General features: G+C 43.7%; 1 protein-coding gene across 1 annotated transcript in view; it reads right to left on the bottom strand.

The window, feature by feature from the left end:
• The window catches only part of CEP135 (centrosomal protein 135), a 104,795-nt gene extending 82,207 nt beyond the window's left edge, over positions 1–22,588 (bottom strand). Inside the window, exon 1 of the mRNA XM_008060323.2 lies at positions 22,508–22,588. The gene's annotated coding sequence lies outside the window, so the exon portion shown is untranslated. The remainder of the gene's footprint in view (positions 1–22,507) is intronic.
• Between the last annotated feature and the right edge of the window lie 574 nt (positions 22,589–23,162).

Below are 23,162 nucleotides of genomic sequence, written 5' to 3'. Positions count from 1 at the left end.
CCCGCCCGCCCCAGCAAGAGGAACGGGGAACGCAGTCCACCTGCACCCTGGGGTGCTCGGGGGTCCCAGGCGGACCGCCACGCCCTTCACTCAAGACGGCGTCCGGACGGGCGTGATGCACCGCGTTCCCCAGCCCCCATTCCCTTTTTTTTTTTTTCAGTTGGAGTCTCACTCTGTTATCCAGGCTGGAGGCCAGTGGCACGCTGAAGGCCACTGCAGCCCCGACCTGCTGAGCTCCTGCGATCCTTCCGCCTCAGCCTTCCAAGGAGCTCGAATGGCAGGCACGCGCCACCACGCCCAGCTAATTTTTTGGTTTATTGTGGAGACGGGGGTCTCGCTATGTTGCCCAGGCTGGTCTCAAACCCTGTTGCCCAGGCTGGTCTCGAACCCTGGACTCAGGCAATTCTATGGCCTCCACCTCCCAAAGTGCTGGGATAACAGGCGCACCCCACTATATCCAGCTAGTTTTTTGGTTTATTGTAGAGACGAAGTCTCGCCAAGTTGCCCAAACTGGTCTCGAACCCCCAGGTTCAGGCAGTCCTCTTGCCTCAGCCTCCCAAAGTGCTGGGATCACAGGCATGAGCCACCGCGCCCACCTTTGTGGGCACTTTTTGAGCATGAGAGGCACTGCTTTAATCCTCTTGCTCTCAAAACTGCTATTTGCACACTGGAAACAGCTGGGAATGTTAAAAAGATAAAAATAAAGTACAGAAGTTGACCCCTAAGTCTTTCCTCCAGAAGTTCAGGTTTAATTTTTATGGGGTGCAGCTGAGCATTTAAAAGGTCCCCAGATGATTCTAATGTGTAGGTAGGTTTGAGGACCTCTGAGCTAGTCCTGGGTCAACACTGACCATATTTGTGTGAGCCTAGGCAAATTGCTTAGCTTCTCTCCAGGCCAGATGTCTCATCTCTCCCTCTTTTTTTTTTTTTTTTTTTGAGTCAGTCTCACTCTGTTGCCCAGGTTGGAGTGCAGTGGCACGCTAACAGCCACCGCAGTCTCGACCTCCTGGGCTCAGGCGATCCTTCCGCCTCAGCCTTCCAAGTAGCTGGAACTACAGGCTCACACCACCGTGCCTGGCTAATTTTTTGGTTTATTGTAGAGACGAGGTCTCGCCAAGTTGCCCAGGCTGGTCTCGAACTGCTGGGCTCAGCAGTCCTCTCACCTCCGCCTCCCTAAGTGCTGAGATACCCAGCACCCCCTTTCCTCCCTTTGGCCAGAGGTGCTTGAGATGAGCTTTGTGACCCTAGGCCTCCACCTCCCCAGACTGCCGGCTCTTGCATACTTTTCCTTCCAGCTGCTTCTGTCTTTTTTTGTTTGTTTGTTTTTTGGGGGTTTTTTGTTTGTTTGTTTTTTTGAGTTGGAGTCTCACTCTGTCACCCAGACTGGAGTGCAGTGGCCGCTCCCGGCCATGGCAGCCTCCTCCTGCTGGGCTCCGGCGATCCTTCCGCCTCAGCTTTCCAAGTAGCTGGAACTATAGGCGTGCGCTACCACGCCCGGCTAGTTTTTTTATTTATTGTAGAGATGAGGTCTCGCCAAGTTGCCCAGGCGGGTCTCGAACCCACGGGCTTAGGCAATCCACTCAACTCAGCCTCCCAAAGGTGCGGGATTACAGGCTGAGCCACTTTTTGGCCAGACAGAATGTGCCTCCAGCTGCGAGGTGCACTGTGCTCGCCATGCCATCCCCAGGGAGGGGTCACAGTTGTCTTTGCAACTCTTGCTGATGACCACCCAGTGTGATGAATTGTTGCCCCACAACTGTTTCCCCCAGGGCTTCCGTGTAGGACTGTGGACCAGAATTCATCCATCAAAACACAGTTCGCTGCCTATCATCTCTCCCTGCTGCCCCCAGTCATGAATTCCGTGAGTCAGAGAGGATTGTATTCCGTTAGGTGTTTCTAGCACTTACCACGAGAAACATCTGTGGATGGAATGAAATTGAAATAAACTGCTTATAGAGAGTCTGCTCACAGATGGAAACACACAGCAAGATCCTGGGATTCCATTCCACCTCTGAAACCTTGCTAGATGATCAGAGAGGAGCTCCCTTCTTTTTCCTGCTTACTTCCCTCCCTTCCAAGCAGGCCTTCCACTCGGAAAATGTATTTATTCCTGCTCCATCAGGTCACTGCTCTATAGGTTGTGAGTTTGTACCCATTGATAGACTGATTGAACGTTTCTACTTTGTGTTGCCTCCTGTGTTTTTCTCGTGCCTTACTGAGTTGTTTTATGGAATTCACAGGAAGCAATGGGTCGAGTCCTGTAGATGACGTTTGTATAACATTTTGCTCTTGTACAATTAAACACTTTTTTTGCGAACGACAAATATCTTTTTCGAAAAGAGTTTATGGTTGAGCACAGTGGCTGTAATCCCAGCACTTTGGGAGGCTGAGGTGGGAGAATCACTTGAATCTAGAAGTTCAAGACCAGCCTGGGCAATATGGTGAGACCACATCTCTACAAAAATAATTGACCAGGCATGGTGGCATGTGCCTGTAGTCCCAGCTACTCGGGAGGCTGAAGCAGGATTGCCTGAGCCCAGGAAATTGAGGCTGCAGTGAGCCATGATCTGCCACTGCACCCCAGCCTGGGCAACACAGTGAGACCCCAATTCAAAAACAAAAAAGAGGTTAGCTAGAAATAGATTGACATAGTAGCAAAATGACTGTGTGTCAGCCATCCAGTCAGGATGACTCTGGCTTCCCATTGCCCTGAATACATTCCAAATAAAAAATGTAGAACGTAAAACCCAAAAAAGAAACGCAAAAAGGTGAATGGGACCAAAGCCACTACTGAGCTTTGCTCCAAGTAACATGGAAGACCAGAGTCAGGCTCACTTAATGAACTCTAAGGCCTGAGGTCAGGATCCCTGACACAAAAAAGAGCAGGGAAGGGAAAACCAAACAAAATTGATGCTGGTCACTGCCCAGGTTAGTCCTAGGGCTTTGAGCAAATTGTAGGGCTGGGGGATAGGAAGAAACAGCAAAAGTCTTAGGACAGAAACAGCCGTCTCTGTAGGGTGCAGAAGTCTCCAATATCACCATGGTGGACAGGTACCCTTAAAATGTTCTTAACTGGGGCAATCCCGATAACAGGGAGGCAGAAGAGCCAGGTGTAAAGAAAAAAAGGAACAAACGTTCATTGAAAATGAGCTTGCAAACCAAAAATCCCAAAACAATGAAGTCATATGCTAACAAAGATAGCCAACAAAATAATCTAAGCACAAATGCTCTCCAGATGAAAGGAGTCTGATGAAGCCTTTAAAATAAATATGTTTAAAATGATCTAGAATAAGGTTTCTCAATCTCAGCACTTTTGACATTTTGGGTTTTGTTGTGGAGGGCACATCCTGTGTACTGTAGAGCATTTAGCAGCATTTCTGGCTTCTATACACTACCTGCCAGTAACATCCTCTATCCTCCATGCTGTGATAACCAAAAATGTCTTCAGACACTGCCAAATGTTCTAGGCAAAAATCACCCCTGGTCTAGATGAATGAAGGAATAACTGACATTAAAAAGAGGAAGAGTCTGATAAGAACATGATGGGTATGAAAGGGAATCAGTAAGAAAACTTGGAAATTAAAAACATAGTTATCAAAAAAATTTTTTTAATATTAAGTAAGAAAAATTTTTTTAATATTAACTAAGAAAAGTAAGAAAATATTAACTACAGTTAAAAGAATTAGAAAATTTACCTGGACCGTAGTGTAGATAAATAAACTATATGAAAAAACAATTAAGAAATAAAGGTAATTGGCCAGGCATGGTGGCTCATGCCTGTAATCTTAGCACTTTGGAAGGATGAGGCAGGAGGATTGCTTGAGGCTGGGAGTTCAGGACCAGCCTGGGCAACATAGTAATGCCCTGTCTCTACCAAAGAGAGAGAGAGAGAGAGAGAGAGAAATTAGCTGGGCATGGTGATGGGTTCATGTAGTCCTAGCTATTAGGGAAGTTGAGGTGGAAGAATCACTTGAGCCCAGGAATTCAAGGCTGCAGTGAACCATGATCATGCTATTGCACTCCAGTCTAGACAACAGAGTGAGAGTCTGTCTCTAAAAAAAAAAAAATAAACAGTTGGGCTCGGTGGCTCAGCCTATAATCCCACACCTTGGGAGGCTGAGGTGAGCGGATTGCCTGAGCCTGTGGGTTCGAGACCTGCCTGGGCAACTTGGCGAGACCTCATCTCTACAATAAATCAAAAAAATTAGTCGGGTGTGGTAGTGCGCACCTGTAGTTCCAGCTACTTGAAAGGCTGAAGCGGAAGGATCACTGGAGCCCAGCAGATCGAGGTTGTGGTGGCCGGGAGCAGCCACTGCACTCCAGTCTGGGTGACAGAGTGAAACTCCAACTCAAAAAATAAAAAATTTAAAAAATTTAAAAATTTAAAAAATTTAAAAAATAAACAAATAGATAACTGTTAGGTTAACAAGGAGTTGGTGGACCAGTGCCATGGGAATAAAGCAAAGAATTGCAAAGGTAAAGCAAAAAAAGAGTTTATTCATATCCAGGATAGACTGAATGAATCCAATGCTAACAGCAGTGTGGTATGAGGTGTGGGGAAAGGGTGTATTTAAGGCATTTACAAGGAAGCAGGACTAGAAAAGAATTACAGCAACTGTATCCTTGGGAGTTGATAACATAAGTCTTGTGTTCTGATGTTGTCAGGACAACACATCTTGTGACTCTAGCAGTTGGTGGGCTGGTGAACTGTCACAAAAAGCTGATCACAATAGATTAGGTCAGCTTGGCCCTTAATGACTGGAAGATAAGTACTTGGAATATAAAAATAATCAGCTATTGATAGTTGCTACCTCTGGGTAGCTGCCTTCTGTTAATAATTAGAGGGTTGGCTATGTGTTTTACTTAAGGAAGCATGACAGAGAGAAATAATAGCAAAAATGGCCATGCCATAGCTGAAGTTCCTCCATGTTGGTACATCACCCTTTCAATAAATAAAGGTGATAACTTGAGAGTCTCCAATAAGCCACTAGAGGGACAGCAGCCATGGTAGGCAGAATGACCTCCCAAAGATGCCTGCGTTCTAGCCCATGAAACCTGTGAATACATGACATTACATGGCAAGAGAGCCTTTGCAGATGTCCCTAAGATTAAAGGCCTTAAGATAAGGGGACCTGTCTTCTATTATGCAGAGGAATCCAATATATTCACATGGACCCTTGAACGTAGAGACATGTTAGAAAGACTCGGTGAGAAGAACGTACAAAGCTGTCTTGCTGGTTTGAAATGTGAGAGGGATGCAGGTGTCCTAGAAGAGCAGAGGCAGACCCCAGTTAACAGCCAACTACTGTTAACGGAACCTCAGCTCCACAGCTATAGGAAGCCGAATTTGTTACACCAGAACCAGTGAGTGGATCCCATTCTAAATTCCCTTGTTTCTAACTAATAAAAGCTCAAGCTAGGTGTGGTGGCTCACACCTATAATCCCAGTACTTTGGGAGGCTGAGGTGGGAGGTCACTTGAGGCCAGGAATCCGTGACTAGCCTGGGCAGCACAGTAAGACCCCATCTCTACAAAAAATAAATAAATAAAAGTAAAAGCTGGGCACAGTGGCTCATGCCTATAATCCCAGCACTTTGGGAGGCTGAGGCGAGAGGATTACCTAAGCCCACGGGTTCAAGACCAGCCTGGGCAACTGGGCAAGACCTTGTCTCTACAATAAATCAAAAAATTAGCCAGGTATGGTGGTGTGTGCCTGTAGTCCCAGGTACTTGGAAGGCTGGGGTGGAAGGATCCCCTGAGCCCAGTAGGTCAAGGCTGCAGTGACCATGGGTGTGCTGCTGCACTTCAGCTTGGGTAACAGTGAGAATCTGACCCCCAAAGTGAATGAATGAATGAATGAACAACGGTACCTACATAGTGAACATTTGTATCCCTAACCCTGAATTGTACCCCACATCTTCAAAATTTAAAAAAAAAATTAAGAAAAGTAATTAATTAATTGAAATAAAATTTTAAAAGATCCCAGGCTGGCTGACACCTTGATTTAGGTAGCAGAGCAGAGCTCACCTGGACTTCTGACTGAAGTAGGGTCCGAGCGATTAAATGACAGTCCACCGACTCAAATTAGCAAAGGAGAGGTTTATTAGTCAAGGTTCTTGCTGGCCAGCAGCCGCTGGCAGGGAACTAGTTCCGAGCAAGGGCCCGAGCTGCAACACAGGGCTGTCTTATGTAGTTAGATTTACATCCTGGCAGGGTAAAGATAGAACTTGGGACTTTCAAGGTTCTTACTGCAACATTCTGGAGGCGTGGGCAAGCAAGCAAGTTTACAGAAGTAGATGTAGCTGGTTATGCAGGTGTGGCAGATAAAGGTACAATCAATTGTGTAATGTCTGCAGAGAAAGTTTCCAGGAAAGGAGTAATGCCTGCCTCAAGGTTAGAGCTATTCCTACTTTTTCCCCTTACACTTCTTTCTTTGTTTTCTTTGTTCCTTCTTACACTGACCTCCAGAACTATGAGATGATAATTGTGTGTTATTTTAAGCTGCTTGTTACATTAGCAATGGAAAAACAAATATGGCAGAGAAGCAATGCTTAAAGAGGTAACAGTTTCTCTTCCAGAAGAAAGGAAGACAGCAGCAGAGTGGTCAAACTAAGCAAGTTCCAGGGTGAGTGAGTGAGTGAGTGCAAAATTTTGCAAACGTGTCTGTGAATAAGTGGGCGTGAGAGTGGCTGACTGAGTGGGGACTTGGAAGCAAGTGGCCAGGGTTCTCCTGGTGAAGTGGCTGGTGCCACAGCTGCCCTGCTTGGTCCCTAGCGCTTCCTGGACGCAGAAGCTGAGCACCATTTTTTAAAAATCAACAAAGCCCTTCCCAGGAAGAAGCTGTTGGGAGAGACTGCTGGCTCCAGGCTCTGCCTCACCACTGCAGCACCTGGCCAGACACTGGCAGCAAGGGCTGCAGAGGGAGCACAGTGAGGGAGCCCAGAGACAGAGCCCCACTGGAGAAGATGGAAGAGGCACCCTGCCACCGTCTTGAAAACGGGGCAGGAGAGTGCTCTGGCTTGCTCACCACAGAGCGGCAGACCCAACCCGGTATCTGTGACCTGTGGATTAACGACTCAGGGGTTGATCGTGACCCAGAGGGAATATCCTGAAAGCACAAACTCCAGAGGGACAGGACGATTGCTGAGTCTCAGGTGCCCCACCCCCTACCCTGATTCAGAAGCATGACAAACAGTGTGGCCAGAAAGGGACGAGGAAGACCTCTAAAGAGATCAGCGGTGAGTCCAGGGCTGACCCAACCCACTCATTCCCAGCAATCCTCTGAACATCAGACCCACATAGCTGGGGCATGACTAAGAGGGATGAACCCAGGTGGACCCTGGATGGCAGCTGGGATAGTAGGACTCTACTCCAGGATAAGCCTGGCTGGGACACCCCTCCCAACCATCAATACCTGGAGAAGAGACAATCCTGCACCTCCCCACTGGAGGAGATCCCCTAAAAATGCAAGAGTGGGAAGGGAGTACTGACGCCCCACTTACCCTCTCCTCTTTCCCTGGGTCAGACACTGGGGAGATTATGAATGAGGACAAGCTCTGTAGGAGACAGCAGAGGGGCTTACCTATGAGCAGCTGAAAGGAAAAATTACAGAACCTGCCACAAGAGGTCAGAATTTTTTAATTTATATTTTTTCTTTGTGCATGAATGCATATGTGAGGGTCCAATCTGCAACCCTCCCACCCTTTTATTCTTTTTCTTTTTTTTTTCTTCTTTCATTATTTGTTTTCTTTTTATGTGTGTACATGAATGAGTGTTCATCTTTCAATTTGGGGTTTTTTTTTTTTTTTTTTTTGCTTTTTTGTTCATCTCTTTTTTTGGTTTAATTTGTGTGTGAATATATGTGTGAGGGTTCGATTTGAATTCCTTTTTCTCTTTCCTTCTTTTTCTCTTTTTCTTCTCCTTTTGTTTTGTGTTGGGTGTGTGTGTGCGTGTTTGCTTTTCCTGTTTGTTTTGTTTTGTTTGTTGTTTTTTGTTTAGTTTTGCTTTGTTGTTTTCCCCGTTTGTTTTGGAGTGTGTGTGTGTGTGTGTGTGTGTGTGTGTGTGTGTGTATGTGTTAATTGTTCTTTGTTTTGGTTTCTGCTTTTATTCTTCTGTGTTTTTTAAATTTTTGCAAATTTATGTCCATCTTATTTAATTCTACTTTTCTCTGTTCTCTTCATTGCTGTTACTGTATCTTGGACTCAGGGTGGAACAGACACCTACTCATTGCATCATCATATAGAGTGGTGGTGGGGAGTGACTCTCAGGGAACCCATACCACAATCAGTGAACATTGTGATTTGCAAGTAGTTTCTGAATCCTAGTTTCCCATCTCCATCTTATTCAGCTTTCAAAACTATAAGAGACAGCAAAGCTTCCCATTGACAGCCCTGTTTCAAAATAGAACAAATTCAGAGCCCTATTCAGGGAAGAATAAATGGCTGAGCAAACATCAGAATTGAAAGCCTTTCCCACTGCCAATGAATAATGGAACTAAAGAGAAAAAAGTGATCTGTCACAAATAGGGAGAAGTCAAAGGAAGAACACAGGTAATCACCAGTGTAACAAAGAGAAAATGCCTGAAAAATCAAACCTCAGAGCCCATACATTGGATTGACCCCAGAATACAGCAGGGATTCGGGAATGGATGGAAAGAGTGAATAAGACTCAAGAAAGACAAGATGCAACAACTGAAAGAACTTGTAACAGAGATTTTGGCCATAAAAATTCACCCAGGAAATAAATAACAAGATGACAACCACGAAAAGCAGAATTAATCAAGCAGAAGAAAGAATCTCAGAACTTGAAGACCAAAACATGGAATTAACTTGATCTGTAAAAAAATAGAAAGAATTTGGGCTCGGTGGCTCAGCCTGTAATCCCATGCTTTGGGAGACTGAGGTGAGTGGTTTGCCTGAGCCCACAGTTTCGAGACCTACCTGGGCAACTTGGCAAGACCTCATCTCTACAATAAATAAATAAAAAATTAGCCGGGCATGCAAGCACATGCCTGTAGTTCCAGCTACTTGGAAGGTTGAGGCAGAAGGATCACTGGAACCCAGCAGGTTGAGGCTGCAGTGGCTGGGAGTGGCCACTGCACTCCAGTCTGGGCTACAGAGTGAGACTCCAACTCAAAAAAAAAAAAAAAATAGAAAGAAAACTCAGAAAGAAGGAACAAAGTCTCCAAGAGGTATGTGATTATATCAAGAGGCTAAACCTATGCCTGATTGGTATCCCAGAAGAAGAAAAGGAAATGGAGAATACCAAGAGGTTATATAAGAAAACTTTCCCCATCTCACGAGAGATGTGACCATCCAAACACAAGAGGTACAGAGAACCCCTGCGAGACATCAAACGAGAAGCTCAAACCCTAGGCATAGTAATTTGTCTACACAAAGTAGGTACAAAAGAAAAAATCCTAAAGGCATACTAACTACAGGGGAAAACAGAATAGCAGCAGAAACACTACAACCTAGAAGGGACTGGAGTTCAATCTTCAAAGTTCTCAAAGATAAACAACTTCAACCAAGAATTTCCTACCCAGCCAAACTCAGCTTTATCAGTGATGGAGAATTAAAATACTCCCAGACATCCAATCCATAAGAGGTTATGCAGCTTCCAGACTAGCTGTATAGGAGATGCTTAAAAATTAAGCAGAGAAGAAAGAAAAAAAAAAAAAAAAAGAATGACCACAAACTTCCCAAGAGAACAGCAGAACACAGAATCAAAAGAAAATACATCACAACTGCAAACTTGAAAGCACAAACATATATCAACCCAAAAGCTAAAAGAAAACATAGAAAAAACTATAAGAAACTGATGATGGGAATAACAATCGCATTTCAATAATCAACCTGAATGTAAATGGATTAAATGCACCACTGAAAAGACACAGGATGGCAAACTGGATAAGAAACCATGACCCAATAATTTGCTGCATCTAGGAAACTCATCTCATCACAAGGGATGCATACAGACTAAAAGTTAGAGGATGGAAAATGAGTTTCCAGGTGAATGGATTACAAAAGAAGGCAGGAGTCAGTTAAAAAGATAGAGAAAGACACTATATAATGATAAAAGATTCAGTCCAGCCAGGCTTACTGGCTCATACCTGTAATCCCAGCACTTTGGGAGGTCAAGACAAGAGGATTGCCTGAGTCCACAGGTTTGAGACCAGCCTGGGAAATTTGGTGAGACCTCATCTCTACAATAAATAAAAAAAAATTAGCCAGGCATGGTGGTATGTGCCTGTAGTTCCAGGTCATTGGAAGGTTGAGGGAGAAGGATCACCTGAGCCCAGCAGGTTGAGGCTGCAGTGGCCATGAGCATGCCACTGCACTCCAGCCTTGGCAATAGATACCTACAGAATACTCCACCCAAAAACCACAGAATAAACATGAGTAGAATATACATTTCTACTCATCACCACAAGGAACATACTCCAAGATCAATCACATCCTTGGCCATAAATGAAGCATAAACAAATTTCATAAGCTTGAAATACTGCCATGCACCTTCTCAGTCAGACAGCAGTGGAATAAAAATAAATATCAACACCAACAAAATTCCCCCAAAACCTGCAAACACATGGACACTAAAAGCATGATGCTGAATGACTACTGGGTCAACACAGACCTCAAAATAGAAATTAAAAGATTTCTGGAAACAAATGAAAATAAAGAAGCATCTTCCCCAAACCTCTGGAATACCATGAAATTAGTTCTAAGAGGGGAATTTGTATCTCTTTAAACACACATCAAGAAAATGGAGGCCACTGCCTTACTAGATTATGGTGTGGCCATGTGCTCTTGGAGCTATGGCCATCACCATGTTTCCTGGTTTTGGCCCCCTTTCCTGCTTTGGGGAGGTGAATCTCCTCTCTCTCTCTCTCTCTCTCTCTCCCCCCCCCCAATATACCTTCTAAATAAACTATATTTTCTAATCTAAAAAAAAAATGGAAACATCACAAGTTAACAGCCTAACAAATCACCTAAGGGAGCTGAAAAGACAAGACCACCAAAACCATACCTTTAGCAGAAGAATTCAGATCACCAAAGTAACCCAAATACAGGATATAGAAGACAAAAACATCATAGAAAACATCAACAAAACAAAAAGCTGGTTCTTTGAAAGAATAAACAAGATTGATGGATCCCTAGCTAGACTGACCATGAAAAAGAGAAAAAAAGCCCAAATAAACACAATTGGAAATGCAAAAGATCAAATCACAACTGACCCCAAAGAAATATAAAAGATTATCAGAGACTACTATGCATACCTATATGGAAACAAACTTGATAACCTACATGAAAGGGAGGACTTTCTGGTTTTACACAACCACCCAAGGTCGAAACAAGAAAACACTGAGACACTAATAGACCAATAACAACACAGAAAATTTACTCCATCATTAGAAAACTACCTACAAACAAAATAAAACAAAACTCTGGACCAGATGGCTTTCCAGTGGAATCCTACAAAATGTAAAAGCAGGAACTGATACTAATCCTACTGAAAGTATTCCAGGCAATTGAGAAAGACAAAAATTTCCCCAAATCGCTTTACAAAGCTAACATAACACTAATAACCAAACTGGGTAAAGATCCAACAAAGAAAGAACTACAGGCCAATATCCCTTATGATTATAGATGCAAAAATTCTCACCAAGATTCAAGCCAACTGGATACAACAACATATCTCAAAAATTATCCACCATGACCCAGTAGGCATCATCCCTAGGATGCAGGGCTGGATCAACATCTGCAAAATCATAAATGTAATTAAATACATCAACAGATGTAAAAACAAGAACTGCATTACATCATTAGATGCAGAAAAAGCTTTTGATAAAATACAGCATTCCTTCTTGAGAAAAACCCTTGAACACCTAGGCATAGAAGGAATACCTCAAAATAGTAAGCATACCTCAAAATAGTAAGTGCCATCTATGATAAACCCACAGCTGGCCTATTGCTAATTGGACAGAAACTGCAAACATTTCCTCTGAAAACCAGAGCAAAACAAGGCTGCCCACTCTCACACTTCTTGTTCAATATTGTGTTGGAAGTCCTAGCAAGAGCAATTAGACAAGAGAAAGAAATCAGGGGTATCCAAATAGGAAGTTGTTATCCCTCTTTGCTGACAATATGATTCTATACTTTGAAAATCCAAGATAATCTGCCAGAAACCTCCTTGCATTGATAACAGACTTTGCAAAGTCTCAGGATACAAAATAAATGTACAAAAGAGTCACATTCTCATACTCTAACAACAACAGGCAGAGAACCAGATTAAAAGCACAATCCCACTCACAATGGCCATAAAAAAAATGAAATACCTCAGTGTCTTCCTAACAAGAGAAGTGAAAGAGCTTTACAATGAGAACTACAAAACACTACTCAAAGAAATCCAAGAAGACACAAACAAATGGAAAAATATTCCATGCTCATGGATAGGAAGAATCAACACTGTTAAGATGTCCATCCTACCAAAGACAATCTACGGATTCAACGCAATACCCATTAAATTACCAACATCATTCTTCTCAGACTTGAAAGTAACAATACAGAAATTCATCTGGAAACGTAAACAACCATGAATAGCCAAAACAATCCTCAGCAAAAGAAGTGAAGCGAGAGGTATCACACTTCCAGACTTTAAACTTTACTATAAGGCTATAATAATCAGAATAGCTGTGTATCGGTACAAGAATAGGCATATGGAATAATGGAACAGGATAGAGATTTCTGGAAACAAAATCTCAGTTTCTCAAGCAACTCATCTTCGACAAAGCCTCCACCAACAACCACTGAGGAGAGGAGAACCTGTTCAGTAAATGGTGCTGGGAAAACTGGCTGACCACATGCAGAAGATTGAAACAGGACCCCTACCTAACACCATACACAAAAATCAACTATAAGTGGATCAAAGACCTAAACATAAAACCTCAAACTATAAGAACCCTAGAAAATGCAGGAGACACCCTTATGGAAATAGAACCTTGCAACCAATTCCTGATCAAAATCCCAAATGCCCATGCCATAAGAGATAAGATAGACAAGTGGGACCTCATTAAACTGAATAACTTCTGCAAAGCAAAAGAAATGATCAAGAGAGAGAGTGGGAAGACAGCTCACAGAATGGGAAAAAACATTTGCCAACTGTATATCTGACAAAGATTCAGGATCTACAAAGAACTCAAATGTGCTGATAGGAAAAAAAAAAACAACCAAACAGCTCCATTCAAAAGTTGGCAAAAGACATGAATAGACACCTCTCAAAAGAAGATATACGGGCAGCCAGCAGACACATGAAAAAGCGCTCAGCCTCACTCATCATCAGATAAATGCAAATCAAAACCACATTGAGATACCACCTAACCCCAGTAAGAATGGCCATCATTAATAAAACAAACAACAACAGATGCTGGTAAGGATGTGGAGAAAAAGGAACTCTTCTGCACTGCTGGTGGAAATGCAAACTAGTGCAACCTCTTTGAAAAACTGTGTGGCGATTTCTAAAAGAACTAGACACTGACCTTCCATATGACCCATCAATCTCCCTACTGGGAATATACCCGGAGGAACTCAAATCATTCTATAAAAAAGATACTTGCACACACATGTTTATTGCAGCATTATTCACAATAGCAAAAACATGGAACCAATTGTGCTGCCCATAGAAACTGGACTGGATAAAAAAATGTGGTACATATACACAATGGAATATTATGCAGCCATAAAGAAGGACAGACATATGGACTTCGCAACAACTTGGATGGATTTAGAGTCGATCATACTCAGTGATCTATCACAGAAACAACAAACAGAGTACCACATGTTCTCACTCATAAGCGGACCCTGAACGTTTACCATAATACTATAAAAAAGAGATTGACAGTAGCAGGATACTGCCAGGGTGGGAGTTAGGGGCACACAACATCAATAAGAGTAACTGAACTCAAACCAGACAAAGTGGGGACCAGAGGGAGGTCCAAACTTTACCTGTATGAGGAGGACCACTTGCATACCTAATCCTGAATTGAGATTCTCCCTCCTTTTCCTCTTTCTCTTTCCTTCTTCTTCCCTCCCCTCCTTTCTTGGTTTTTTATTTCACTTAAGTCAAGAATGTTTGGATTGGAAGGGGATGGGGAAGTGTTCCAGGTAAAAGGGAACAAATTTAATGATGTGTACAAGCATTATCCTGCCATGAATGTACAGTGAGTTAGAGTGGCGTGGCAAAATATGAAATAGAGTCTTGCTGGAGATGAGATTATAAGGCCAGCCTATAAGACGAATAGCACATATTATCAAACACACATATTTATTTATTTTGAGTTGGAGTCTTACTCTGTTGCCCACGCTGGAGTGCAATGGCATGCTCATGGCCACGAAAGTCTCGACCTGCTGGGCTCAGATGATACTTCCAACCTCAGCCTTCCAAGTAGCTGGAACTACAGGTGCACACCACCACGCCGGGCTAATTTTTTGATTTGTTATAGAGACGAGGTCTCGCCAAGTTGCCCAGGCTGGTTTCGAACCCATGGACTCAGGCAATCCTCTTGTCTCGGCCTTCCAAAGTGCTGGGATTATAGGCATGAGCCACCGCACCCAGCTCAAATACATATTTTTATACACAGAGTCACATCCCGAGTGACTTGATCTTACTTTTCAAGAGGCACAAAGAAAAGTACAACTGGCCGGGCTCAGTGGCTCAGCCTGTCATCCCGCGCCTTTGGGAGGCTGAGGTGAGTGGATTGCCTGAGCCCGCGGGTTCGAGACCTGCCTGGGCAGCGAGACCTCATCTCTACAATAAATCAAAAAATCAGCCGGGCGTGGTAGCACATGCCTGTAATTCCGGCTACTCGGAAAGCTGAGGCGGAAGGATCGCCGGAGCCCAGCAGGCGAGGCTGCGGTGGCCGGGAGCGGCCACTGCACTCCAGTCTGGGCGACAGAGTGAGACTCCAACTCAAAAAAAAAGAAAGGAAGAAAAGTACAACTGGCTGAGTGAATAGTAGAATCACATCTTCTGTCTCCATTTCACCATGAGGCATAACGTTAAAAAGTGGGTAAAACTGCCCGAATTAGTCAAATGGTTTTTCCCTTCTTATTTCTGTGTTTCTTGGCTAAGAGCATTTTGCTGAATTTGAGTAAGTAAATGCTTACATGATGGAACTCTATCATGTGTTGTAATGGATTGAATTATGTCTGCCCCAAGATTAGCAAATTGAAGTTCTAACTTCAACTACCCCAGAATGTCACCTCATTTGGAAATAAGGTCACTGCAGATTTAATTAGTTAAGATGCAGTCATACTGGAGTAGGGTGAGCCCCTAACCCAATATGACTGCTGTCCTTATAAAAAAAAAAACACCCAGGAAAAGACAGAGACCTGTTCAGAGGGAAGAGGATGCAAAGACATGAAAGAATGACATCTGGCAAGGATGCCAAAGCTTGCCAGCAACCCACCAGATGCTAGGAGAGAGGCACGGAACAGATGATTCCTCACAGCCCCCAGAAGAAACCTACCCTGCTCACACCTGGGTCTCAGGTTTCTAGTCTCCAGAATTGTGAGGCCAAACACTTCTGTTGGCTAGGCTGGCAGATTTGCGGTACTTTCCTGTGACAGCCTGACAATGTATATGAGGGAATTAACTTTTGGGGGGCAGGCCCCTTGTAGTACAGGCTTCTTCTGCTAGGTAAGTGTTCTAGGAACCCATCAGCATCAGTGTTCCAGCTACAGTTGTCGAGAGGCTGCATTCAGCTTCAGTGAATTTTTTTTTCTTGAGGTTCGTTCAACACATTTGCCCATTTCATGATGGATGATTTACTAATGCACTGAGTGTCCAGTGCTCCGCCCTCCCTATTCACCTGATCTGCCTCAAGCTACTTTTTTTTGGTTTTTCCAGATGGAAAAAGTCCTCAAAGAGAAATGTGGAAGAGGTGAAACAAAAAACAGCTGAAGCACTGAAAGGCATCAAAATGGATGAGTTCAAAAGCTGTTTTAGCAGTGGAAAAAGTGTTTCTATAGGTGTATTGAATCAGACAGAGAGTACTTTGAAGGTGACTGAAGTTTAAACACAGTTTTTTTATAAATAAAATCTGGGTTTTTGCTCCCCGTACATGTTTAAATGCCACTTAAGGGCACAGAATAAATGTCTTGGGAATTCTGAAAAGGAAAAAGATAACCTCTAAGGACTAGAGCGACTTCTGTTTCATGGGTTAGATAAGACTTGGAGTTGGACCCTGAAGCAACTAGAACTTGGATGGAAGAAGAAGAGAAGGAGACAGTGGTAGATAGATTTAGGGAGGGGAGAAAAAGAGGAGAGGAGATAACATTATAGGAAAGATTGATGGGAAAGGGTGTTTTTTCAATAATAAATGCAGCAGTCTGATGGGGACAGGGACAAGCAGAATGGCATAAAGATAAGACTGAAAATTAAAAGTGTCCAGGTACAGTAGCTCACACCTATAATCCCAGCATCTTGGGAGGTGGAGGCAAGAGGATTGTTTGAACCCAGGAAGACCAGCCAGGGCAACAGAAATTAGCCAGGTTTGATGGCACAAGCTTATAGTCCCAGCTACTCGGGAGGCTGAGGCGTAAGAATCACCTGAGCCTAGGAGGTTGAGCCTTCAGTGAGCCGTGATCCTGCCACTGCACTCCAACCTGGGTGACAGCATGAGACTCCAACTAAAAAAAAATTAAGTCAGGTTACCAAAGGACTCACCAAATATTAAGTTTCAGAACTTGAATTTTTTCGAATGTGCAGTGGAGAAATCAACATTTTTAGACTGGAAAAATTACATGACGAAATTAGTTTGGTGAAAATTGATCTGAATGGTAGAAGGATGAAATGGTGAATGATGCCCCAAACGAATGTCATCTAGTGCAAGTGTGAGAAGATTATTTTAACGTTGCAATGAAGGTCTGAAGGAAATGTGAGAGATATTACAAAGGAAGACTGGGCAGGGCTTAGCGAGAGACCAGCCTCTAAGAGGGAAGTGGAAGGAATCCATATAAACATCTAGGTTTTGAGCTATAGAGACAGAAGACCCTGAGGTGGTATAATCAGGAAGCCATCTTGGTGTAGGGGAGACTGAAAAGGGAAGGGGGAGGTAAGTTTTGTTTTTGATATGTGGGACTCAAGGTGATATTATAGCAATGTCTGGGAAATAGCCAGGTCTACGGACAATGCACAGGAGAGATTTAACAGATAAATCAAGGCACCTTTTTTTAGGTTTCTTCCCTGTACTCCTGTTTTATTTTGTTTTGTTTTTGAGTCGGGGTCTCACTCTGTTGCCCAGGCTAGAGTACAGTGGCACAATCATGGCTCACAGAAGCCTCAAACACCTAAGCTCAAGCCATCCTTTTGCCTCAGCCCCGCGAGTAGCTGGAACTACAGGCACATGCCACCAAGCCCAACTAATTAAAAAATTTTTTTTTGTAGAAATGAGGTCTTGCTATGTTGCCCAGGCTGGTCTCAAACTCTGTGACTCAAGCAATCTCTCTGCTTGTCCTCTCAAGGTGTTGGGTTTCTTCCCTGTATTTTCAAAACATATTCTGTGTATTTGGATGTTAACTCCCCTGTAGTCACTAATTATCCTATTTCCTCCATTGGACTATGAGCTCCTTTATTTTTTTTTTATTTTTATTTTTTTTGAGTTGGAGTCTCACTCTGTCGCCCAGACTGGAGTGCAGTGGCCGCTCCCGGCCACCGCAGCCTCGACCTGCTGGCCTCTGGCCATCCTTCCGCCTCAGTCTTCCAAGTAGCCGGAATTACAGGCGCGCGCTACCACGCCCAGCTGATTTTTTGATTTATTGTAGAGATGAGGTCTCTCTGCCCAGGCGGGTCTCGAACCCGCGGGCTCAGGCAATCCACTCACCTCAGCCTCCCAAAGGCGCGGGATTACAGGCTGAGCCACCGAGCCCGGCTTATGAGCTCCTTTAAGGAAGACTGATATGTTCTTCGTTGCATCTGGAAGCTAAGCAGAGTGTCTGGCATTCTTAGAAGATTGGGAAGTGTGAACGGAATTGAACTGAATAAACCAGACCTTCTGACACCAGGTCCAGTATTTTCTCAAATATAGCAGTTGCCTCCCTTCAGTGACTGGCCCAGAGATGGGGCTAAAATGTTTACATTTCTGCCAGCTGATTCAGATTTTTTATTGAAGCAGCAGGGACTCAGCATCCCTATTGCTGTAGGTGTGTGGCTTGGCTGGCAGCCTAATTATTACTGGTAGATGAGGACAATAGTGGCAATGGTTCCAGTCTGTTGGAACACCTTGTAGTGAAGCCTCTGTACTGACTTGGCTATGAAAGACCCTCAAGCTGTGTATATGATCAGATGTTACGAGAAGCCATTCTTTAGCCGCAGGGACACTGGGAAATTATTCTCAAGAACAAGTCACTTCTAAAAGCATATTGTGGGCTGGGCTCAGTGACTCAGCCTGTAATCCTAGCATTTTGGGAGGTCAAGGCGAGTGGATTGCCTGAGCCTGCGAGTTCGAGACCAGCCCAGGCAACTTGGTGAGGCCTCCTCTCTACAATAAATCAAAGATTAGCTGGGCATGGTAGTGCATACCTGTAGCTCCAGTTAGTTGGAAGGCTGAGGTGGAAGGATCACCAGAGTCCAGCAGGTCGACACTGGGGTGGCCGTGAGTGTGCCACTGCACTCCAGCCTAGGTGATGGAGACTCCAACTCAAAAATTAAAAAATAACTAAAATAAAAGCATAATGAGGAAGCAGCTTGATGTAGTAGTTCACCGTGTGTGTCTACAGCAACATCAGACATTTTCATTTCATAATGCCAGTGCAAGGAATTGTAACTTTTCATCACCCTTTGTTGTAAGATAGAGATAGAGACCATGGACACTACATGAATGGAAAATTTGATAAACTCTACCATATTAAAAACAACAGGCTAGACGTGGTGACTCACGCCTGTAATCCCAGCAGTTTGGGAGGCCAAGATGGGAGAATGGCTTGAGGTCAGAAGTTTGAGATCAGCACGGGCAATATAGCAAGACCTCATCTCCACAAAAAAAAAAAAAAAAAAATACAAAAATCAAGCAGACAGGGTAGCATGTAGTTCCAGCTACTTGGGAGACTGAGGCCGGAGGCTTGCTTGAGGCCAGGAGATCAAGGTTGCAATGAACTGTGATCACACCACTACACTCCAGCCAGGCAACAAAGCAAGATTCTGTCTTTAAGAAAAACAAAAAAGCAAAAACCCAAACCTGCTACATGTCAAAAGGTATGTAGTCCAAAGACAAAGAATAAGCCAGGAAAAGATTTACAGCTAATATAAAAGAAAAACACTATTATATAAAGAGGTCTTATAAAATGACTAACAAATAATAGAATATAGTAGGAAAGTGATTTTAAAATAAGCAAAGGTATAAAAATATAATTTGCCAAATGACTCCTTGCCATGTGAAGAGACTCAAACTCACTGAAAATATGATGCATGTAAGTGAAAACTAACTGTGATGTGAAGAATGTGTAGATAGCCAAGTGAAAAAAAATAGAGACATAGACTAAGATATGAATAAACCAACAACAGCCATCATGTATTGAGTGCCTGCTAGGTTCTGTCCTGAGAGCTGCTTTACAAAGTGCAGGTGTTGCAGGTGTTACCATTTCATTTAATCACTGTAATAACCCCAAAAGTAGGCGGTATAAGTATCCCAACTGGCAATAGACCAGATATCAAAAAGCAAGTGATAGAGTCTTGACGTGAAGTCTGGAAGTTAAAACAACTCTGAGAATTAAGCAGGCGGTCAAGGAAGGGAACTTTGTAGAACCATAGCCAAAAAGAGAATATATTCAGACGAAGATCAGTTCAACTTTGTGGAGACACAGAGGGGTAGGATCCTGAAAGATCCATCAGACCAACCTCCCGCTAGGAGCACAGATTTCCTCTGCAATCTCTCCAACAGATGGCCGTCCCAGCTGCCACTTAAACTCTTCCAACGACGAGAGAGCTCTCTGCTTTTCAAAACACTCACTGCGATACTGAACATCTTTGTTGGAAAAATTCCTCTCTCTAAGAAGCTAAAATCTGTCTCTCCATAAGTGTGAGCCATTTGTTCCAAGCAGTTGAAAGTAATTTTTTTCTCTCATGCATATGATAACTCTCTGGAATAAATTCCTTAGACGCTTCAACCTTTGCTCACATGATGAAACTGACTATATGAAATTAATATACAGTGGCTCAGCCTATAATTCCAGCACTTTGGGAGGCTGAGGTGAGTGAATTGCCTGAGCCCGCAGGTTCGAGACCAGCCCGGGCAACCTGGCGAGACCTCATCTCTACAATAAATCAGAAATTAGCCGGGCGTGGTAGCGCAGGCCTGTAGTTCTGGCTACTTGGAAGGCTGAGGCGGAAGGGTCACTGAAGACTAGCAAGTTGGCTGGGTTGGCCATGAGTGTGCCACTGCACTCCAGCCTGGGTGATGGAGTGAGTCTCCAACTCAAAAAATAAAAATTAATATAGGGCCACGGGATAAAAACTGTGGAAGAAACAGAGAAAGGAGCAGCTATGATTAGAACTGAACAAATGTGTCGTTTCTAAGTTTGCTTTCAAAACAATAAAGAGCTATTGATTATCTGCATTGAGCCAGGGAGGGAGGAAGCTGCCCGTGAGGCTAATAAACATATTTTCCCTTAAACAGTGAGCCCAAGACTGCAGAGGTCTCCTTGATGATATCCAGGAGTTTGATCAGCTGAAGGGTATGAGCGGTTCTGATCTCCAGGGACGCCACCTCCCACACACCTTTCTCCTATGCTATCTCTGTGATGACTTACTGCCCCAGGAGTCAGTAGCCCAAGGTCACAGGACTTGCTCAACAGACACTGTCTCTGTTATAAAACCTAAGAACGGTGTTTAAGATGTTTTTCAGATGTTGTGCTCTGATGGACCCGAGCTCTCCCCTGGACCCTGGACACATACCAAGAAGCTGGCTCCACTGGTCCTGGGATGCCCCCTCCCAGAAACTGGTTCTATAACATCAAGACAGTTTCAACACCCCCCATGACATCATCTTCAACCAATCATCAGTCCCTAGCCCTCTGACCACCAAATTCCTTTAAAAACCCTAGCCTCTGAGGTGGACGGATCACTGGAGCCCAGCAGGTCGAGGCAGTGGTGACCGTGAGCATGCCACTGCACTCCAGGCTTGGTGACAGAGTGAGACTCTGACTCAAAAACAAAACAAAACAAACAACAACAACAAAAAACCCCTAGCCTCTGAATTCTTGCGGAGGCAGATTTGAGAAATATCTCCCATCTTCCTTACTCAGTTGCTTTGCTCTAAACTCTCTACTGTAACAGCTACCATCAGTCACAGTTTTTCTGGGCAGTCAGGCTGTAACAACGACATGGTCTCCAAGCCCACCGCTTCTCTGGCTACCTCCTCTGGAGGGGAGACACTCTAGTGTCTCAGTTTTTATCAAAATGTATCCCGGGAAATGATTGCATCAGGTTAGTGCTGAATATTGGACTAACGTTTATTTCCCTTGATATATTTACGTAGCACAGCCAATGTTAAATCATCAATGCAGTCTAGTATCACATTAATCTTTTTACCAACAGAGTCATATTCTCCAGTGAAGAGCCATGCACAGTCCTTTTTCTACGGCTAATGAGTTTTTAATAACTACATTTATTTATATTATCATGAATGCAAATAAGAAGTTTCTTGAACACACTTCAAAGCTATTATAATTCACATCAAGAACCATATGGTTCTGAAAGGGTGATGTCAAACAGAGTAACTTAGCTAAAGAACAGCCATTTTGGCATTATGCTTAAGTTTTGTCATATTTTTCTAGCTGTCTGTCCCATTCCCCAGTTCCTAATTAGTAGCCAAGGACAGAACCAGCTTTCTGGAGGCAGCTATTCATCATTGTTTAGCATCTCCCAAGTATGTCTCTTCTAGGCCTTTGCTCACCAGCCATACAAGACCAAGCTGACTTAACTGTAATCAACCTTTTCGTGACTGCCCTCAGTCCACCAGAAGCTGAAGGCCCTGAGGTCACAGGACTGATTGTCCTGACAACGCCAAAGACACAAGACCTGTGTTATCAATACTTAGGAATGCAGCTGCTGGAGAGTTTTCCTTACCCTGTCTCCTTTATTAAAACTTTAAAAGCTTTCCTTCCTCAACCTCTCTTGCAGCACTATCTCTTAGTGTAGACTCCATTCATCCTGGGGCGGAAATAAACTCTTTTGCTTTACCTTTGCAGGTCTTTGCTTTATTCCCAAGGCACCGGCCCATACACCGCCTCAGTTTACCCTAACAAGTTCCTTGGCCCCAACTTCCCGGATGATATGACGAGAGTCAGATATCGCCCTATATATACCAAATTCTGCACTGCAGGAGAGAAAGCCTCCTCCCCCCAATTATGAATCTGAGGGCTTATGTATGAGAGGGACAGTTTTCTCCTTTCCCCTTCTGAGAAAGGGAGAGAAACCCTGGTGTACACAAAGTTTCCTTGGGTTGAGAGGCCTTTTGGAATGTAAATAAGTGTCTCCAGGGGGAAGATGAGAGAAGGTTCTCCTAGTTTACAACTCTTAGACTGTTTTTTGGCTCCAGGATTTACCCCAGGACCCTCTTGAAATGAAAGCACATACCTCCCGGGAGGTAAATTTCTCTAGAGTTCTTTCATTATCTATTCAGGCATAGTGATAATTTAACTTTCAAGGCTTACTCTTTAACCCAGGATCCAGTAAAACTTGCTCAGAAAGTCCTAACTGTGCAGAAACAGGAAGATACCCACTTGCTGACTTCATCTTGATACAAGTCTTTTTTCTAGATCCAACTGTACCAGACGCTTTCTCTCTCTCTCTCTCTCTCTCTCTCTCCCCTCTCTCTCTCTCTCCTCTCTTCTCTCTCTCTCTGTCTCTCTTTTTCTCCATATATTCCTCTCTCCCTCACTCTCTCTCCCTCTCAGGGAAGGGAGAAGGGTTTCCAAAGAATCCACAACAAAAAAAGTCAGAGAAGGCCGGGTGTGGTGGTGCGTGCCTGTCATCCCAGCACTTTGGGAGACGGAACTGAGAAGATTGCCTGAGTCCAGGGTTCGAGACCAGCCTGGGGAACTTGGCAAGACCTCATTCTTTACAATAAATTAAAAAAAAAAAAAAAAATAGCTGGGCATGGTGGT

The sequence above is a fragment of the Carlito syrichta genome, unplaced genomic scaffold, assembly GCF_000164805.1.
Source record: "Carlito syrichta isolate Samal-C Ts95f unplaced genomic scaffold, Tarsius_syrichta-2.0.1 Scaffold304596, whole genome shotgun sequence".
Taxonomy (NCBI): Eukaryota; Metazoa; Chordata; class Mammalia; order Primates; family Tarsiidae; genus Carlito; species Carlito syrichta.
This window is presented reverse-complemented; position numbering and strand designations above follow the sequence as displayed.